Below are 14,731 nucleotides of genomic sequence, written 5' to 3'. Positions count from 1 at the left end.
AAACACTCTACTATTTGGTTTGGGGAGGGTAGTCATCAGTGAATCCCAGATGAGCCCCAAAATGTAAGGGTCCATTATTTGCCTGAAGGGTCCTGATACCCTGGAGTCAAATAGTATGCAAATTCAAAGAGTGTTTTATCCTGTACAAGTTCATCATGCCGGGGTTTCCCACTACCAAGACAGAGATATAACCAAGTGAGTTCGCAGGCCTGATTTATAGCACATTAGGGGATTCTGGGGTAGGCGACATTTGTCTTGTTCCATCACTATTGACATTCCATTACTGGGTATGGGGGCTGGAAACTGTTGCTAGGGAGGTCTGGGAACTGCTGCTGACCCATTGTCCTTACTGCAGGCTAGGTAGTAGGGTAGCTTCTGAAGCCTGAACTTGCCTGGACTCTTCTAGTTCTAACAGAGATATTAGGTCTTCTCTCCTGAACTGCCTATTTGAATCCTGTTGTGGAGTCAGCCAAGCCTTTTCATTTTATATCTGCCTGCTCAGGATTCCCCCTGCCTACTACGCTGATGCCCCTTTTGCTTCCTTTTCCCTGTAACATTTTCAACTTTTTACTCATGACTCATATCTCTAGCTAAAATCTGAAACGTATAATATTTACTAAATAAAAGTAACCATTTTTTGAATTTTTATGTCTCAGTATTTCTTTGATTTTTAATGCTCTGGAAAAAACTAGACCCTTAAACATTCACTTCCATTAACTATAACAACAAAAACTGTTATGAAATTCAAATAATTCCTTTTCAAATTAACTGCAAAGAAAAGTGGACTCATCCCTAGTAAACACTGTCCAAGACTAGCATTTGTATTTACTCATTAAATCATTATATTATGACAGATAACTTACACTTAAACTTCCTAAAATAACTAAAAATGTAGATTGATGAATTGAATAATCACCTTATTCATTGCTTGTGGACTCCCAAAGCTGTATCTCAAGTCGTGTCAGTGGGCTCCAAGCTGTTCTAGTCCTTATAGAAAGATATTTAGTTGGCACTGTTATTTGAAAATGCTACATACCTCAGTTGAAATTCCCAACCCTCTGTATGTCATCCCTGTTTCCTCCCATACCTGATCTTGCCCCCCTTTTCTCTCTTCCCCTCCTTCCTTCCTCCCAAGGCCCTCTCACCTTCTACCTCCCATGAGTACTTTGTTCTCCCTTCTAAAAAGAACTGAAACATCCACACTTTGGTTTTTCTCTCTTCTTGAACTTCATTAAATCTGTGAATTATATGTTGGGTATTCTGAGCTTTTGGACCAATTTCCACTTATCAGTGTCTAATCCCTCTTCTTATCCTAGAGACTTATAGCTTATTTCATTGTGTTTCACCAGTGATACCACTTAATTTCCTATAACACAGTCAATTTTTAGTGAAAAATAAGTTTTTTTCTTAACTTCTCTTTTCTTTTACCACAGCAAACACCCTCCCATACCTTGTATGAGTTTTGGCTTTTCTTGGCACCAGACTTTAACACGTGCAGGTTCCTTTGCTTAGATAGAATCCAAATGCCTCTGCTACTTATTGTTTACTCTTCTTCAGAGCCCTCCAGTCTGAGCTGAAATGCAGCCTAGACTGGGCCAGATGCTCCAGCTGTCGTCCCTGGCAGCAACCCACAGTACTGACCACTTAACTAGGTTTCTTGTTGAATATAAGCTCTCTAAAAAGCAAGTACTTCACAAATCCCTTTCCAGTGCTTAACTTATCAAGGAGGTAATAGTCACTTAGCATAGAATTAGCCATCTAAGGATAATAGCAAAATTGCAGCAAAAATATGTTAAAACATACTCTTAAAGAATATTTGATGACGAGGGCAATGATGATATAAGTAAAAATTATATGCAATAAGATTAGATTATATAATTTTGACTTTTCAAAGTAAGATGTATGGTAGCATAAATAAAATGGATGGTCTTATATTGAAATAATTAAAAGATACTGAATATTAGTAGAACGTATATTTTGTTGGCAGTCATATGAATTTATTCAGGCATATCATTATCAACTTTTCAGAATAAACACATATTAACTCTTTAATCAAAAAATTATTCTAAGAATGAAATCAATGTTCTTTTTATATTCTAATGAATCATAAAACTTAAAAATATTGATTTCTAATTCACTACAAGAATTATTTTGGATAAAACATTTTATATTTGTTGGTGACACATCGAGACACATAAAATGTTTTTCAAATGAGGTGTGTAAATCTTAGCTTAATAGAGCTTCTCTTTCAAATTGGAGACATGAATGTACACTAACATAAAAATTCCTTTTTTATCTTACTGGTATTATTTAAAAAACTTTTTTCTTTCAAGTAATTATTTCTGAAAACATTTTCATATTATATCAATTAGGCTTTTGAAAAGTTGGAATTTTTCTCTACTTAAGTTTAGAGAATATAAAATTCATAACCATTTCATACAGATGATAGATTGTAGTATTTGGTAGTAAGCAGCCACAGCTTGCCATGGAATATGAATTTCTTCATGTAGAAAAATACACAAAACAAAAGGAATATAATTATTGCTATCTCTCAACTAAATAATTCTGGATGGCTTATTACTCTTTCAGTTGTATTGTTTTACCTTTTTAGTTACACATCAAAAGTTTTTCTGAAGTGAAAACATAAGCGTTAGTCACACAATTAATTTTGACTTGTTTACTCAAAAATGTTGGTAGATGATATTTACGTTTGACAGAACGAAAACTCTGAGACCATAAAATGGATTAGATAAAGCTCCTGTCTTTTAGGTGCTGATAGCATGCCAAGGGAGAAAATTAAGATGATGGATGATGACAAAGAAAACCACATTCTGCTCTATAAGAAAAAAACAGGCATCCATACCTCAGAAGAGACTGAAGAAGGTGCCATGGAAGTCTTTCCCTCTGGTTCTTCATGGGTGCAAGCTACCTTCATGAGTTACCTGGGTCAATCCAACCATCCTCACTTTGCTCTCATGTTCCAAAAAGTGCTTTCTTTTCTTTTCTTTTTATAATTTTTTTATTTTCAATATTCTATGTTTACATTCAAAATGATTTTCCCTTTCCTGGTTCTCCCCTCCCCATAAGTTCCCCAAGTCCTCTTGCCTCTGCCCATTCTCCTTTCAACCCCCTCCTTCTTCTCTGTCCTGGTACTCCCCTACAATGCTGGAACAAGCATTTTTAGGATCAGGGACCTCTCCTTTCTTCTTCTTGGGAGTCATTTGATATGTGAATTGTGTCTTGGGTATTCAGAGTTTCTGAGCTAATATCCATTTATCAGTGACTGTATTCCATGTGTGTTCTTTTGTGATTGGGTTACCTCACTTAGGATGATGCACATGCTCCACTATGTTCATAGCAGCCTTATTTATAATAGCCAGAAGCTGTAAGGAACCCAGAAGCCCCTCAATGGAGGAATGGATACAGAAAATGTGGTCTATTGACACAATGAAATGCTACTCAGCAATTAAAAACAATGAATTCATGAAATTCTTAGGCAAATGGTTGGATCTACAAAAAGTGTTTTCAACATGGCAGCCAGCCAGATACTTTTCAAAGCATACCCTTGCCTGTAAAATCTTTCAGTAGCCACCTTCTTCACTAAGACTAAAGAACAAAGTCTCTCTTTTGGTCATGGAATTTTGTCAGGAATAGAAAAGGAAGAAACACACTTGCTTCCACTCAGTCTGTGAAGTCACATTAACCATTTTGCTCTTCTTCAACTTTTGCACTTCCATACTGGGGAATGTGCTATTTGTCTTGACCCTAAAGATCATTTTCCTTGCTTCCTTTAAATCTTGACAATGAGTAATATTTTGTATGAAGTCTGCCTTCATAAGTTGACCACCCAAAATTGTAACTTTTACATCCAAACAGTATCATTTCTGATATTTTGCCTCGGTTTTCTTATCTGCATTATACAGCATTGTCTGTGTAAAAAACTACAATTATTTGCCTTCCTGTACCTAAGATATATGACTATCCTATTAACATACAGAATCCACTTATCCAAAGGTCTTGCACATATTAAATGTTTAAAATATTTAACAAAGAAATAAATCTTGTTGTCATAGTGGCACCTTAGTATTTATTAATTCAGAATTTGAAGTAATCATTTCTGAATTCATTTAAAATGTATTTTGGTATTTTTAATTAAAATTGGAATTTATTTATAACCATAAAACTTTTTAAAATGTTATCAAAGAAAAGAAAGACCATCCTCTTTAGAGAAGTTTTCAGTAGTGCTTTAAATAACTGAATTTGCATGTAGTACATAAATAAAAGGCTTAGTTTCAGATTAAAATGTCTCTCTGTAGTTTGGGCAGTTATTTCAGGTGTAGTTCTATGCTAGAAAATTGCATTTACTTTAAATTGGTGGATTTTTCCAACTTGAATTAGTTTTGGGTAGGACTTTATGACTAATTATTCTGCATTAAAGACCAATTTAAATATCATTTAAAAACTCATGCAGATATAAAATGAGTATACCAAGGATGTATTCTTCAGCTTTATAAAATCTGATACTCTAAGAATCTTCAGCATCTGGTGGAAGGCACTAATAAGAGCTTTTAGTCTCCCTAATGGCTAAAGTTGTTCTTTTGGAAAGGCATATGAATTATTTAAAGGAACCAGAGTACTCATTATTTCCCTAAGCATTTCAGTGACTTTAGAAACAGGGGCTGGAAACTATAGTAAGCAACAAAACTTATGAAATAATTTCTGTTAAATGTCAGAAGAGGTTTAAGACTCAGAAAATGTTACAGCCATGCAACAGGCATAAAAATTCATTATTTTCTCCAATTAAGTCTATTTGGTGCCTTCATTGGGCAACAAAATGTGGGAACTATAGATAGAGTTGAGTTGTGTTCCACTCTGTGAGAGTTTATTTGAACTTTAACACATTAATCCCCATTACCCATGATGATGGGTTTGTCAAGTTTTTGGGAAGGTATTCAAGTTAGTCTTTGGTCATGGACCTTTTTAACAAATGGAATATAAACATTTTTTTAATATGATATATTCAGATTACTGTTTTCCCTCATTCATCTCCTCCCAGATCCTCCTCACCTCCCCAATCTTCTAACTCCATGTTCTTTCATACCCTTTAAAGAAAAAATACAGATTAGAAAGACAAACAAGAATAAAACGAAACAAGCAAGCAAACCAAAAGGAAACACAGAATGCAAGGAATACGTATACATTCACACACACACACACACACACACACACACACACACACACACACACACATCATGCATAAACATATACAAACAAAACCCATAAAACCATAAAATTAGAAATCATAACATACAAGCAAAATAAAATCAAGTAAATAAAAAATGCTGAGACAAACAAATACGATTTTTTTTAATCCCACAAAATGTTTTTGAGTTCATTTTGTGTTAGCCATCTAATGTGAGTTGAGTGAAAATGGCATGCATAGGCTCATAGGAAGTGATATTACGTGGCTTGGCATCATCTTATCGGAGGAAGTTTATCACTGAGGGTAGGCTTTGAACTTTCAGAGGCTCAAGCCAGGCCAACTCACTATCTCTCTGCCTGATGCCTGCTGGTCCAGATATAGAACTCTCAGCTACCTCGCTAGCATCATGTCATCATGTCCACCTGCATGCTGCAATTCTTCCCTTTATAATGACAACAGACTAAACCTCTGAAATGCAAGTTAGTTCTAATTAGATGTTTTTCTTTAAAAGAGTTGTCACAGTCATAGGATCTCCTCACAGCAATAGAATACTGACTTGATACACTGAACGAGGTGCCTACCTTTAAATGAGGTTTGTATCTCCCGTGAGGCTCAATATGAGAAATTATTTTTGTTTTGTAAGTGGTGGTCCATTAGAGACAGTTTCTTCATTGCACATGCATGCTTGTGTCTTCTTCCTCATCTCAACTCTAGGAGTTGTCTGGTTTGGACTGGTGCAAGCCCCATGAATGCTGCCACACAGTCTCTATAACTTCATATGTGCATCGGTCCTGTTGCGCCTAGAACGCCTTTTCTCCTTGGTGTCCTCTATCCCCTCTGATTCTTCCAATCTTTCTGTCTTGTCCTCTGCATAGTTCCTTAATTCCTGAGAAATCCTTAGGAATGATTTGATGAAGAAATTTTATTTAAGATTGAATTCTCCAAGGTCTTCCATTCCAGATGTCCCGTCCACTTGTGGGTCTCTGTATGAGTTCCTATCTAGAGTGAGGGGGATGTTTCTCAGACGATGGTTGACTGAGACACTGATTTATGTAGAGCAGAAGGTTGTTAGAAGTCATTTTATTGTTTTTTAATAATTTTTATTTTTATTATATCAACATAATATGTATTTTTATACCAATCATAAAAGTAATGGCCATGTTATTAAATGATCATAAAAAGAAAAAGTCTTTTTGTTTTTTTGTTTGTTTTGCTTTTAGTAGAGCTTAAAATCTTGACTCATACTGTGGTACAAACCCAAAATAAGAACACTGTTTAGACATTGGAGTTTATTGTGATAAGGCTGTACTTCAATGTCCGTCACATCACCAAAGGATTTTACCTCCATAGTAACTAAGAGTTGATAGTTCTTCTGTGCCAAGGAATGAGTTGGAGGCACAATTATTTGGATACAGATTTCCTGCTATGGTCAAAGCTATTTGGCTTGAGTGAATGTAATCATTCTCAGCCCACAGGGAACAGGTTGCATTCATATAAGAAATGGTGTGTGTATTAAGCCGGTCTATCCATGAAGTCATTCATCAATTGTTTCAATGTACAATGTTTCTCCTTGGAGGGAGGCACAGACATTAGGTGAGAGTAAGATTCTGGTTCATTGACTGTGATGATTTTGAAAAGCCTTCATCTCAGAAAAAGAATAACTTATAAGGTAATCTTCTTTAAAATTGACATAATGATTATAAATATCAAGCAAAACATAGTCTCACTCTTTGTTGTTCTCTTACAAGCCACCTCCAAAATTAATTTTTCATGGTTCTTTTGGCTGTATAAATAATTTTGAAATAGGTAAGCTGTTCTAAAAACCATAGTATAGTGTAAAAACAACAAATAAACAATCCTACTTATAGAGAGCCTGCGCCAGATGATTTCAAGACCATTATGTGGTACACAGCAAGAGACTGTCATGTACAAACAAGCAGAAATTTTATATGGATTGTACAATATTAGACTTATCTCTCCAATTACCAAATTAGAAAGACCATTGAGTGAAATCCACACAAATTTCTAATTCCTCATATTTTTAAATTTCAATTAGAATATGTTGAAAATATTAATTTTCATATTAAGAGATATTAAGGAAAGTTATTGTTACTTCCTATTATTTTTGCTGTTAGAAGTATGACTCCTGATCTCTTTCCTAGGTTTTCTAGCTCCAGGGTTGTCTTCCTTTGTGATTTCTTTATTGTTTCTAGTTCCATTTTTAGATCCTGGATTGTTTTGTTCATTTTCTTAGCTGGCTTGATTGTGTTTTCCTCTAATTCTTTAAGGGATTTTTGTGTTTCCTCTTTAAGGGCTTCTATCTGTTTACATGTGTTCTCCTGTATTTCTTTAAGGGAGTTAGTTATGTCCTTTTTAAAGTCCTCTATCATCATCATGAGAAGTAATTTTAGATCCAGATCTTGCTTTTCTGATGTGATGATGTATCCAGGACTTGCTATGGTGGAAGAATTGGGTTCTGATGATGTCAAGTAATCTTGGTTTCTGTTGTTTATGTTCGTAAGCTTGCCTCCTGCCATGTGATTATTTCTAGTGCTATGTGCCCTTGCTAAATCTGACTGGAGCCTGTTCTTCCTGTTATCTTGGTCCGATCAGAACTTCTCAGAGTCAACCTGTGTCTGTGATCCTGTGAATCTGGGATTCTGGGATCCTGCAATCCTGAGAGCCTGGGTGTGTCCAAGCTCCTGGTAGTCAAGCTGCCTCTGAGATCCTGGTGTGATCAGGCTCCTGGGCTCTTAGACTCCTGGGATCCAGGGATCCTGTGATCCTGTAATCCTGGGTGTGTACAAGTGTCTGGGAGTGGAGCTTTCTCTGGGTGTTGTGGGATTGGCTGTGGAGTTTGTGCCCAAGGTCTGCTCAGGGCAAAGGCCCAGACCCATTTTATTGTTTTGCTCCTTTAGTGGAATAACAATATTTGGGTTCGCCCTGAACTTATGTTCTTTATTGCACACACAGTTTTGGGTAATATCGTTCCACTCTTCATACGCTAATTTTATTGTTTTTGTTTGTTTGTTTAAAAGAAAACAGCTAAATATATTCCACTGCATTTTTTTCCATTTTTTCATTGGTGAACATCCTGGCTGTCTCCAATTTTTGGATATCATGAATGGAGTAGCAATGAATCTGGTCCTTCACTTTTGATCATAGTTCACTTTCATGAATCAGCATTTGTTTAAAAATGAACCTTAGCTTTGCCCCAGTGCACTTGAAAAATTTATATCGTTAAAGAAGAAGACATGATAAAATTAAAGATCTATGTATAATTTTAAAGAACAAAGGCTCCTCCCACTCCTGTGCAGAAACTGCTAATGAGCTGTGGAGAGAAGCTTTCCAAAGTTCTTCTACTTAATTAGTTCTATTAAAAATGAACATCAAACTTGGAGGGATAGATTTGTTATGTGAGAGTTATATAAACACAGGATTACTAAGTATATGCAAATAAACAAATACCAGATTTGTTAGGGTAACCAAAAGCCCATGTTAGGTTGTCAGTCTTTCTCCTTAAGCTCCAAGCCAGCAAGAAGTTTGAAATGGTGTCTTTGTGAGTCCTTCGCTTGAAATGAGAAGGGTGTGAACTTTAATCCCTACTTTGTAATGTTCATTTTAAATTTAGGTTTTAAAAGATATTTCAAACTGAGATGCTATTTTTTTTCTCTTTCAAAGTTTCATCAATTAGTGTTTGACATGTGTGTGAAATGATAAGCATTAACTAGCATATTAAGGAAGCGAGAAAGCCATTTGCCTTTCATAGCTTCAAATTTGAAGAACAAAACAAAACAAAAATAGTCTTATAGACCTTTCCCAATCTGTCTTTTCCCCCTAACAAATGAGTCTGTGTTCTGAAATTTGAGTCTTGGAGAGCAGTTAAAGCAAAAATTGCAAACGACGAATGTGCATTTGGCTTGATTTAATTCATTTAAGTCTTTGGCTACTTGTTCCCATCATTGTTAATTAAATGAACTCAGAATATGTTGGATGTTATTAACATATATAATGCGGCTATGAAATATTAGAGGTTCCAAAAAGCTGAAGAAACCCTGTATACTATCAATATTCAATCTAAAGAGAGAGGAGATCAAATCTTGATCATTTCAGGATGTGTTTCCCTGTCACCTTTTATATCCAATTCTTATCTTTTCTCAGTTTTCTTATAGTCCATACAGATACAGGAAAACCTCATCAGAGATGGATTTTGAGCATCGTGGAGAAGCTTTGTGTGGGTTGCATGAACTTAGATATTCACCTTGCTCTTTTCTTGCATATTTGCTCTGATCTCCAATATCTTGATGGAGGCTTTTTGATGCAGGAACCAAGGATAGATAATGCTTACTTTCCATATAACTGCCAAGCATAGAGAATAAAGCAGGTGTAGTAAATGCCATAAAGCATGCAATTTATGTGGTTATATTTTCTGGTTTTACTTTTGAAAATGCTGCTTCATTTTGCCTATGTGTAATTCCACCTGTAAAATTATGAGTTCGGTGCAAGAAGCTTTTTAAGGAATAAGCGGGATGTTTCTGTGTTAAAGATATTTAAAGCTATGACTGAATTGTAGAAATAGAATAACTACCTTTCCGTATTTATCAACATTATTTAGTGGCATTGTTATGGTTAACACAAAAAAGCTTACAAAGAACACAGCAATAATACATATAATTGTATTATTGTATGTATATTACATATAGGCATTATATATGTATATGTATTTTATATATGCAATGCAGAATTACATGCGTATACATTTTATATACATACATATGTATATAATACACACAAGTTTATATATACATATAACAAATATATATATATATATGTAATGTATAATGCATGTAACTCTGGTTTACATGGAAATAAGGCATTTTAGCTAAAAAATGATAGCTTTTTTTGTCTCATCAATAATATGCCTCTTGGATGAGTTGACATTAAAACCAAACAACCTATCACTTCATGTATGCCAACCTTTTCCCATTATTTTTATGTGTTCAAGTTTCTTTCATAGGCCATAGAAATCAAAGCCTAACAAAACAATCAACAACAAAACCACCCAATGTGCCTAATCAAGTGTCAATACCATCATATTCAACTAGGAGAAAAAGTCTAACTCGGGAACACAGCACATGATGGAGATCATGAATGTTACCATTGCAGTAGCAGAAAGACACTGGTTCACATGGAGTCACTAGATGGTTATGGGAAGAAGGGTGTCATAATGGTTCAAGTTTCCAGGACACTTCTGCATGTCTAATGTATTACAGGAACTTCAAGAGAGACCATAGTTACCTAAATCAAAGTTGTTTTGACTCATAAACTTGTTTTTCTTTAAGTAGTAAGTACAAAATAATTCAGCTTGTTATTTATCTCATATTTGAGATTATAATTTATTACATCATTTCTCCCTTCCTCTTTCTCCTTCCAAACTCTCTAATATCCTTTTACTCTTTTTATCTAACTTGTATTTCTTATTAACTGATTTTGTACATATATACATACACACACATACACACACACACACACACACATATATATATATGTATATATAAATACAACCTAATCTTCTGTATAATGTTACTTGTGTATTTTTGTATATTTGTTTTCAAGATGGAACATTTGGTATTGGATAACCAAATGGTATACTATTCCATGTGGAAGACTATTTCTCAGATGCAAATACTTTAGTTGCCTGGAGGTTTTTGTTTTTGTTTTTGTTTTTGTTTTGCATAGGGTTAATATCTCAGGCAGTCCTTTGTTCATTTTGTCATATCTATTGATGTCATCCTCGTTAGCTATCATTTTTAAAAGAAAATTATTATTTTTAATAATTTAATAAAATGTATTACTACTATAGAAACAAACTAATAAAAAGATGTTTTCTGATAAAGGAAATCACTTTCTTTTAAAAAATTTATTCCTCTCTCATATATTATATCTTGACTACAATTTCCTTGCTTTCACTCTTACTCTTCCCAGTCCCTTTCTCTACTTCACCTCTCCTCCAGATCTACTTCTCCTTCATTCCCTTCAGAACAAGGGCTGACCTCCCAGTAATATTAACTGAACACGGCATAATAAGTTACAGTAACATTAGGTGCAAACCCTTATATCAAGGCTGGGTGAGGTAACTTAGTAGAAGGAAAAGGATTCTAAGTGCAGACAAAAAGTCAGAGACAGCTCCCCACTCTCACTGTTAGGAGTCCCACAAGAATACCAAGCTACACAACCGTGGCATGTGTGCAGAGGAACTATCTCAGACTCATACTGATTGTTGGTCTCAGTCTCTGTGAGCTTTATAAACCCTGTTTACTTGATTCTATGGGCCATGTTCATGTGGTGTCCTTGAACCCTTAGCTCCTACAATCTCCATTCCTCTTCCATTGGGTTCTTGAGCTCCACTTAATGTTTGGCTGAGGGTCTCTGCATCTGCTTCCATCAGTTGCCTGATGGAGCTTCTCTGATGGTAATTGGGCTAGGTATCAGTCTATGCGTGTAACAGAATATCATCAAGAATAATTTCCTTGACTTTTTTTTTATCCTGTCATGTTTGGTTCTATGCTCGGTCTCTAAGCTATACAGCCTTCATTGATATCTGGTCTGTTGCTATGTATTGTGATGCTAAATACAGACTCATAAGGTCTGGTTGTCCCCAGGAGTGATGAAATCCTCACATACATCAAATGATGCTATGTAACTTTGCCCCCAAGTTATCCATGATTGGTAAATAAAGATGCCTACAGCCTGTAGCTGAGCAGAAGAGAGGAAGGCAGGTCTTTGGTTTTCAGGTTTAATGTTTGTGGCACAGATCACAAGGGAGAAGGAGACAGAAGAGAGAAAAGAAGACGCCATGGGGTAGGTGAATCATGAAAATATAACCACGAGAGATGGCCAGTGGGAGAAAGTGGATTATTAAGGCTTATAATAAGTACAAAAGTTTGTGTCTTTTATTGAGAAATAAATGACCAAAGGTTAGGTAGAAACTCCCATTAATTTTGACCACAAGCCTCTGGTCCCTGGCCCTTCAGGCAGGTCAGACTTTTGATCCCTCTTACGATGTGATCCTCAAGTTGAACCAGTCATTGATTGTCCACTCCCACAAGTTCTGTGGCATCATTACCCTAACACATCTTGCAGGCAGGAAAAGTGTATTTTAAGGCTTTAAGAGTTTAAATTACATTAAGGAAGACAAGTGTCCAGACCAAGGTTAGGACCCTAAATTTTGGATTGGCATTAATTTTGTTCTGCCAAAGATTTCTTTTAGCAATTGTTTAGCCTGATGCACAATGATACTGTAAAAAAGGGGGAAATGTTTACACTATAGAACATTCACACAGCACAAACTCTAGACCTGTTAGATCTACTTTTGGGGGGAGACTTATAAGAAAGTAGGTCATGTAAACAAAGTACTACAATGAGAAGAAGACAGTTTTCAAATGAAAGTTTAAGGCAAAACTCTGGACTTTCTGTCATAGTGGAAAGAAAACATGGTTTGTAGCTTGATGTTTCCCATATTTACTACATGATTATAGATAACTCCTCCTTAGGAATCAAATCCAGTATAAGTTCAAAGAGACTTCTCCCTTAAAACCCACCTGCTCTATCTATACCACTCTCTCTCAATTCTTTTAATTTCAACATTTTAATTGTCAGAGACCTTCCTGGCATTTAGGTGGACTGGGACAGGGAGTAATGGGTGGCATTGGCAGCTGACAGGTTGAAAGTTTTGATTGTAGTAACAAAAGTTGTGATTGTTGGGGCTTCCTTTTTGGTAATTTTTCTTTATTTCTTTATTATTCTAAAGCCTAATGTTGATGACTTCTGGCAATTAAATCACACTGTTCAGTGTAGAGAAATAAGAAAGAAGACTCAGTTCCTAGGGTTCTTTGTTCTCTTCTTAGGGACCCTCCCCTCCCTTGGAGTTCATTAACTCACGAACCAGAGAGGGACAAAAACAAAACAAAACAAAACAAAACAAAACAAAACAAAACAAAACAAGAAGAGAAAGGAGAGTCATGGTCATACATGCAGAAAAATACATGGATGTAGCAGAAATGTCTACACCCTTGTTTTATTATTGCTTTCAGCTTTTTTATAGCCTTTAGAGAAAAAGTTCTCTATGTAAAAAAGAATTACCTCAGGGATAAAATATCATATAAAAGGGGAGTTATGGAAGAATGTTGATAGTAAGTTCAAGCAGTGTTTCATTCTAGAAGCTCATTATAAGTTCAAAGCAAGAGTTTCATATGGCCTTGCTTTATCATACTGCACATCTGGGCCCTCAACCTTGGACCTGACCTAGAATGATATTTTTCCTTGATCACCAGTTTGTTTCAAGCCTATTTTTCTTTTTTGTGTAATTGTAAAAGCTTTTTTTATTATGCAGACCTATACTATTGTATGAGGATGCACATTCTATGCTTGCTTTTAACATTATGTCTTTCTACAAAACAACTAAAACCATATCCTTTAAAACTTTTCTCTTAAAATTATTTGAATCAAATTAGGAATTCTATAAAGTCATCAATCATTTAAAGAGCATTAAATGGAAGTTCATGGAAGTTCATCTTCATGTTGATCTGCAAGAAATTTGTTCAATAGGGTGGTGGTCTGATGCCAAGGAATCATTAGGCTGTGTGAGAGTGACAGGAAAGGCATATCAGCAACAAAAATCAATCCTGGAATGAAGTCTCTAAGGACCCTGCATTCTCAGAGCCCATCCATCACAGGCCATGCAGGATGGTGGAACACCTCCAGAAAACTCACTTGTATGCCTTAGTCTTTCCTAGATGTCTTCTGACAGTTAATGAAAGTTCATGTTGTTTAGCTTTCTCAGTTTTATTGTTGTTTTACTGCTTGCTGTCTTCTTTGCATTGTATTCTTGACTACATATGGATATGTGCTTTGAAGAACTCAGTTGAATTCTGACTTTTGGCTTTAATAAATTATATGATATAAAAAATAATTACTTAATTCCTCTGTATCTCAAAGATTTCCTCTTTTGTTCTTTTATTGGATATTTTCTTTATTTACATTTCAACCTTCCCCTTCCCCCTGTCTCTATGAGGGTGTTCCCTCACCCATCCACCCACTCCTGCCTTCCAGCCCTGGCAGTCCCCTATACTGGGGCATTGAACACACAAAGGGCTGCTCCTCCCACTGATGTCCAACAAGTCCATCCTCTGTCACATATTCAGCTGGAGTCATGGATCCCTCCATGTGTATTCTTTGGTTGGTGGTCCAGTTCCTGGGAGTACTGGAGGGTCTGGCCTGTTGACACTGTTAATCCCCCCATGGGGCTGCAGACCCACTCAGCTCCTTCAGCCTGTTCTCCAACTGCTTCATTGGGGGATCCTGCTCTCAGTCTAATGGTTGGCTGCAAGCATAGCCTCTGTATTTGTCAGGCTCTGGCAGAGCCTTTCAGGGGACAGCCATATCAGGCTCCTGTCAACAATCACTTCCAGTCATCTGCAGTATTGTCCCGGTTTGGTTTGGTGACTGTATTTGGGATGGATCCCCAGG

The sequence above is a fragment of the Apodemus sylvaticus genome, chromosome 4 (assembly GCF_947179515.1).
Source record: "Apodemus sylvaticus chromosome 4, mApoSyl1.1, whole genome shotgun sequence".
NCBI classification, from domain to species: Eukaryota; Metazoa; Chordata; class Mammalia; order Rodentia; family Muridae; genus Apodemus; species Apodemus sylvaticus.
The sequence above is the reverse complement of the archived record's forward strand: the minus strand, read 5'-3'. Positions refer to the sequence as shown.